At 37.2% G+C, this 7,521-nt stretch overlaps 1 long non-coding RNA gene across 1 annotated transcript; it reads left to right on the top strand.

Moving 5' to 3' along the window:
* The first annotated feature begins 3,649 nt into the window (after positions 1 to 3,649).
* LOC125480605 lies at positions 3,650 to 5,681 on the top strand. The gene is made up of 3 exons (XR_007260947.1): positions 3,650 to 4,112; positions 4,193 to 5,311; positions 5,551 to 5,681. It is a non-coding gene; the product is annotated as an uncharacterized LOC125480605 (long non-coding RNA).
* Positions 5,682 to 7,521: the final 1,840 nt, after the last annotated feature.

The raw sequence follows: 7,521 nt of genomic DNA, 5'->3' as shown, positions 1-7,521 counted from the left end.
CAACATGATCATGGAAGTGAAAATACAAAACATACAAATACAAGTCCGTTAAAGAAAAAGGCTAGAGTGAACAAATTAGGTAATCGAACACTCAGGTCTCCTGTTTGGAAAACTCAACAAATTGACTACTATTTTTAAAGATGGTAAAAGTTGTGCTCAATGTAAAGATTGTAAGAAACTGATATTATATGATTGTCATCATGGGACGGGTAATATGAATAAATATGTGAAAACATGCCTTGGACTGACTGGTGGATTATTGTTGAAGTCTGAATTCTGTTCCCAAAACTTTGATCATGTGGTATTCCATGGCTTATTGGTAGAGGCCATCATCAAGCATAATCTTCCTTTTAGTTTTTTTGTTTTTTAATATGATGGAATTAGGGCTTTGTTTGCACATATATATATATATATATATATATATATATATATCCTGATATTAATTTACTATAAACAGTTCAAGCTTTGTTGTGCACACAAGATTGGCTATTTGGAAAAAGGAGGTAATATATTTTTATATGGTATAGTACTATTGTTTTATTTCTTTTCATAATTATTTTGGTAAACTTCTCATAATTTGAATGGTTTTTAATGTTTGGTTTTTCTATAATTAGTTTATGCAGAAGAGAGTTCTGACGTGGAAAACCTTACTGAAAACATCATCAACATAACTCTTGAAGGCAATAAATCAAGCCAAAGTTCCAATACAATTTCCTCATGATGATCGATGAAAATTGAGGATTTTGTAAAAGGAATAACATGCAAGCTTTGAGTTCCATTGGCAAGGTTTAAACTTTTGAGAAAGGCATCACAACCTTGAAAACAAAAACTGTTTCGTTTTGCATATCCTTGCACATTTAATATTTTGGGTAAATTACACAAAACTACCTCAACTATGGGCTGAACGACACTATCATACCTTATCTTTTAAAAATGACAATGTCATACCTCATCTTATGAATTTGTTCCAATGTCAGACCTCCGTCAGTTTTTCAGTTAATTTCTTTGTTAAGTGCTGACGTGGCTAGAGATGAGGCTCACTCACTAATCCACCTGGACCTAAAAATAATTAAATATATTTTTAATAATTAAATATTTAAAAATTAAAAATAAAATTATTTTTTTATATAAAATTGTGGGATTCACCCTTTATGTCTCTCATCTCTCTCTCTTCTCTCTCTAGGCACCTGCATCCCCAAAACCCAGAAACCTAGAAACCCATCCCACTCGTCCCCTCCTCAACCTTCCTCTACCACCCTCTCTCTCTCATCTCTCTCTTTTTCTCGCCTCTCATTGGGCAACCTGCATCCCCAAAATCCCAAAACCCAAAATCCCATTACAAATCTCAAACTAAACACCAAATGCATCAAATTTGAGGGCTTACAAACTGCATTATGTGCAAAAACTGAAATTTCAATCACCTCAGGTGATCAGAAGCAGAAGGAAGAAGGTCGAGCGACCTGGCACACCTAATAGAGCTCAGAATCTTCTTGCCGACCTTTGACAAATCCATCGCACCACCTTGGAACATCAAAAAGAGGATCAAGAATGAAACTCCAGATCTCTCGGTGCCCTCGCTCAAATCGCTATTGAACATAAAAGGATTCACCAAAACGCTACCGAAGGGAGATAGATTTAGCTGCATTTCAATTCGAACCATGAAAAATGACTAACCCAATTTTCAATCACTTAAAATTAGATCAAGAGAGCCCACCCCCTTCTCCTCACTTAAGCCTACCCCCAAATCAGAGCCACTCCTTCTCTCTCTCTAATCCTTAGCCCCAAATCAGAGACACTTCCTTTCTCTCTCTCTAATCCCTACACCATCTGGATAGGAAGGGTGAGGTTGAAGTCGAACAAGGTTGTCTTCTCGAACTCCTCCACTAAGGACGATGGCGGCAAGGCCAATAAGGCGGCAACAATGGCGGAGAGGGACGCGGAAAGGGATACCAATTGGGGCTTTGTGAGATTTGGGAGGTTTAATGGGATTTTGGATTTTGAGATTTGTAATGGGATTCTGGGTTTTGGGATTTTGGGGATACAGGTTGCCTAGAGAGAGAGAGAGAGAAAAGGGAGAGAGGTGAAAGAGAGAGAAAATAGAGAGAGGGTGGTGGAGGAAGGTTGGGGGGGACGGGTGGGAAGGGTTTCTGGGTTTTGGGGATGCAGGTGCCCAAAGAGAGAAGAGAGAGAGGCGAGATAGAGGAGAGAGAGAGGGTGGATCCCACAATTTTATATAAACAATAATTTTATTTTTAATTTTTTAATATTTAATTATTAAAAATATATTTAATTATTTTTTAATCCAGTTGGATTAGTGAGTGGGCTTCGTCTCTAGCCACGTCAGCACTTAACAGAGAAATTAATAGAAAAATTGACTAATGTCTGACATTGGATCAAATTCATAAGATGAGGTATTACATTGTCATTTTTAAAAGATGAGGTATGATAGTGTCATTCGACCTATAGTTGAGGTAGTTTTGTTTAATTTACCCTAATATTTTGTAGTAGACTAGTAGTGTATGGATATTTTTTCTATTAGGCTCTTATTTTTTAGTGTAGATGTGGTACTTAAACGATAAATGTGTACTTAAACGAAAAATGTGTTTTAATGTTTTGAAGTAATATTTATGTGGCAATGTGTGGTATGTGCAAATTTAAGGAAAAAAAAAAACTTTTCTTAACGGGTCATAACGGGTCGGATCATTTTACTCGTTGGGTAAAGTAACCCGACATGTTAAAGACCCATTGAGATAACGAGTGTGACACGACACGACTCGTTAAGATAATAGGTGTTACATGAAAACGACACAAATACGACAGACACAATCCTTTTGCCAGGCCTATTTAGAGGTAACAATTCCAACTTTAAATAGTTAGATCAATTCTAGTTTCACTAGCAAAAGCATGTATTTAATTACAATCATCGCCGTTGCCATTATCACTACCACGACCACGACCACAACGATTGTTCACTACACGAAAAATGGGCTTTGGGTAAACTAAGGACACAATTGAGAATTTTGTGTCTATTGGACTACCAAAAGACCCAAACAGTTCCCATTCCATAGATGGCACCATAGATGATGCCCAATGTTAAAAAAAAAAGATGACACAAAATAGTAATGGGCACGGGAACCATGCCAAGTGGGTTCAACTGACAATTTTTTTTTTACTGAAGCTAGACATCAAAAACTTTTTGTGTCTATAAAATTTGTTTGTTAGCATCACAGTATGTGTTTTTTTCGTTTGTCTTTACATCCAGCACACATAAAAAATTAGATTATAAATTAAATTTATAAAATTGTGTTAAATAATGGTATAGAGCTATTTATTAATGTTCAATGTTTTAGTTTCAAAATAGGCTAACAATAATATGGTTCAAATTTGCATTTGACAAGAATCGAACTTAAGACCTCTCACTTACAAATGAAGAGGAACACCATTAAACCGTAGTACTAAGTGACACATTTTAGATTTACGATGAATCATTTCCATCTGCAATGAATGCTTGTTAGGTTCTTATCTTTTTCAGTTGCTTTTCAGATTCTAATCTCCTTACAGATTGCTTTTTAATCTCAAAATAAACTAGTAATAATATAAGAATATTTTCGTTCTAATTGATCATGATATACATACTCCCAGCATTTATTTTTTATTTTTATTTTTTTTTTGGGTTTATAATTTTGTTTCCGTCGGATTGCTGTTTTTGGTTCATACCGCATAATTCATAGCTAGTTTGAAATATCTGTCTGCCATTAGAATTATTTTAATATTGTTTCTGTTTGAGTGGTGTGCCGTGGGACCCATCCATGTGTGAGTCCCTCTTCCCCGTGCAAGCCCCCTCATTTTCCCCTCGCTCTCTTTCTGTCATCCCCACTCCCGACTCCCCACACGCAACTCTCCCTGTCTTTCATCTCTATCCCTCGCCTCTGCAACTCACTCTCTCGCCGCTCTTATCAAGTCTAGAGAAAAATCAAGAAAACTTACCTCAACATGCAGAGCTTAACCTTACCTTTAGTTCCCAGAAAATCGAACGGGAAGCCAACGAACCTACAAGCACCATCGCGGCTCGACTGCCCGACGATAAATATCGTCGATTCCAGCTAACAAAGGTTAGCTTCGAAAACACCTTAAATGGTTTCGAATCGTTGTTTAGGCTTTTATTCATGTATTGTCTCCATTCGTTGTTTAGGATCGTACTCATGTACTCCATGCATATTTTGGTGAAGGTTTAGCACAAATCGACTCGGACAAATGAGCTCCAATCGAGCTCTGGAAGGTTTCCCCAGAAATCTGCCACTCTTGGCCTTGTCGGAAAAGGCGAATGCAAGCTGTACTCACGGCGCGTTGGCTGGGCGTGGCACTGTAGTGGCCAGCATGTGGCCTCCAGATGGGTCTGGGGTAAACCTAAAAGCCTTCCAACAACACATTATGAAGGATTCTAATTTGATAACACAGCTGAATAACTTGCATGTTTCCCAATTTATCCTTGCTGTGTTTCAGCTGTGCGAAGCTCAAAGTTATTCTGATGGAGAACATTGGAATTTTAGGATTATAGAATTTCCATGATTTCCACATTTATATGAAATATTAGGATTGGGGCAATTAAAGTAATTTATTATCTTGATTTTTGCTGTATGGGACTCTAAATTTGATAATCTGGTAAATTATGCAGCATTTCCACTATTAGTAATTTGATAAGCTTCTGGTTCTTTTTAGTTAAAACTTCCTTAAATTATGTTGCATGTCTTTGGTTTCCTTAATCATTGCGTATCTGAACCGTTGTTGGCTCAATTTCTTGTTCGAAATGTTTTGGAGTTTAATTTACTATGTGATTGGTGTTATGTTCATCAACTATTTTGATTCAGGAGAAGTCAGTTGTTGAGCCAGGCTCTGGCAGTGATAGCAGTAGTCAAGCTACGAGTTCCTCTATGAGAAGTCAGTTGTTGAGCCAGGCTCTGGCAGTGATAGCAGTAGTCAAGCTACGAGTTCCTCTATGAGCTCTGGCCCTCCAGAATTTCATTTTCTTTTTCTGGTTTTGGTTGGCGTTTGTGTCGACACTTGCTACATAGTGTTTGAAAAGAAACAGCTATAAGTTGAATGAAATCCTAGTTTTTAAATTTTGCATTGCTATTCTGAGGTTATAAACTGTTTGTTGTAGAGTCTTTCACTTCTCTTCCAACTTATAAACTAATAAATGATAACTTACGATGATCTTGTGTGTTATATTGTTGAATGTTGTGTGGTTCCCCTGCCAAGTAGAAGCATGAAAGACAGCACTAAAGCTAGAACCTACTTGATTATAAGCAAGGTTGGATTTCAATATACTTATTTATTAGCTTGTGCTTTGCAGAACCTACAAGGTTTTTAGCAGATGCTATCTTTCTTAGAAATTAATGTTTTGTACATCTTGTTTGCTAGTGATGATAGATTAGCTGCACATTTTAGTTGCATATTTTGTCTGCTGTAATTTGGTATAACAAAGTAGCAGTGCATCAGCATCACTGATTTTACTGCTTGATACATTTCTTACTCATGTTCATTTCAAAGGCTGGAGCCAGGGGCTGAAGGTTGTTTGCGGTGGTTGAGGGTTGTTTGGCTTGCGAGGAACTCAAAGAGTAATGGTATTTGTTACATTGTTAGATTCTTAGGTTTAGTTGAGTTTTTCATGGGAGAAAAAATGTGTTTTCATTATTTGTATTAATAATTTCTTATGGATGGTATTACTATTTGATTTTATTTTGTGTATTTGATTTTTTTATATATGTATATTTAACCTATTAGGCACAATAACAAAATTGTGCCAACATGACTTGGGTAAGGCATCTGACACGGGTGTCAGCAGAGAGGCACAAAAAGACTCTTATTTGTGCTTACCTCTTTGACCACAAAAGACCATATGGTTCCCAATGGTCAAAGGCAACGCTCTTAGATGGCACACATAATATATTAGTTGCTGCACTGTTGCTATTGGTCTATGGGCACATATGTTGGTGACCTTTGGCCTCAAAGGGCACAAATAATTTATTGTACGCATTATCCATATGTTTTTATAGTGGTTGTCCTTGTCGCCACCGCCGCTGCCTCCCTCACCACGTAACCACTACTAGTACCACCCCTTCTACCACATCGCTGCTGCCACAACCATTACCCGCACCCCACCCCCACCATGACATTAATGTTAATTTTGCCACCATTAATTGTCTGCACCACCTTCCAGCATGGCTTCCACCATTTCCCCACCACCAACAACGCTAATGCCACCGCCCATCATCACCATCACCTGCATTGCCGTAGTCGTCGTCACACAATCCTCTTCAAAACGAAAAGTTAAGGAAATTTGTACTAACACTTAACCCCCCCCCCCCCCCCCCCCCAAAAAAAAAAAAAAAAACCCCTTCGTAACGAAATAATTTGGTCGGGCAAAATAAGGTTTCTTCGCTCAAGGGTATGCCTAACAAAACTTTGTCGGGTAAAGTTCTTCATGCAAAGCTTGTTGCACGAAGTTTTGTTCGATTAAAAAAATAAACTTTCGGACAAATAACATTTCCCGACCAATATTTTAATGAAACTTTCGTCAAGTAAAAGTACATTGACTAACTTTGCTCAATGAATCTGAGATACTTGACTAGATAATTTCATCAGCTAAAATTGTATTTCTACAAAAAAATAATAAAATATATTTAAGATTGTATTTTTTGAGAGATGATCCTCGCCGGATCCTCTTTGTGAGGATCCTGGAGATTCTTCAATCACATTCGTTTATCATGCATTGTGCGGTCAATTTTTGTTGGACACTGTTTATATTCAATTTTAAATAAAAAATTTACAATGATTTATGACTACACGATGTACGATGAACGGATGTGATTTGAGAATCCCCAGAATCCTTACAAAGAGGATCCGGCAAGAATCCTTTCTCGTATTTTTTGTCAGCTAAGCTTTATTAAGGAAACAAATTTAAAAATATATAAAATACTTGGTGCAGGACTTCTTTCATTGGGCAAAACTGTGTAAGCTTTTAAAAATAATATTAATTATATTTAGCTTAAATTAATTAAATTTTATTATAATAATCTCAAATCACAATTGTCACATCCCGCCCTGGGGCGGATCACTTCTCGGGCCCGCTTCACCACCGTAGTATGATATTGTCCGCTTTGGGCTTACCATTCCCTCACGGTTTTGTTTTTGGGAACTCACGAGCAACTTCCCAGTGGGTGACCCATTATGGGATTGCTCTAACCCCCTTCTCTCTTAACTTCAGAGTTCCTACGGAACCTGAAGCCAGTGAGCTCCCAAAAGGCCTCGTGCTAGGTAGGGATGAGAATATACATTTAAGGATCACTCCCTTGGGTGATGTGGGATGTTACAACAATATAAAAAATATATTTAATTATTAAAACTAAAATTTTTGTACACTTATATTAAAATTCAAAAAGAAATTTATTGTTAGTCGCACATTGTCTCTAAGTAAATATCCAACTGCTTCACTCTGTAAGACGTCCATCTCTAGAAATT

This window comes from the organism of the source record quoted next, unplaced genomic scaffold (genome assembly GCF_019419815.1).
Source record: "Pyrus x bretschneideri cultivar Hongxiangsu unplaced genomic scaffold, Pyrus_bretschneideri_v1 Contig34, whole genome shotgun sequence".
Classification (NCBI taxonomy): Eukaryota; Viridiplantae; Streptophyta; class Magnoliopsida; order Rosales; family Rosaceae; genus Pyrus; species Pyrus x bretschneideri.
The sequence above is the reverse complement of the archived record's forward strand: the minus strand, read 5'-3'. Positions and strand labels throughout refer to the sequence as shown.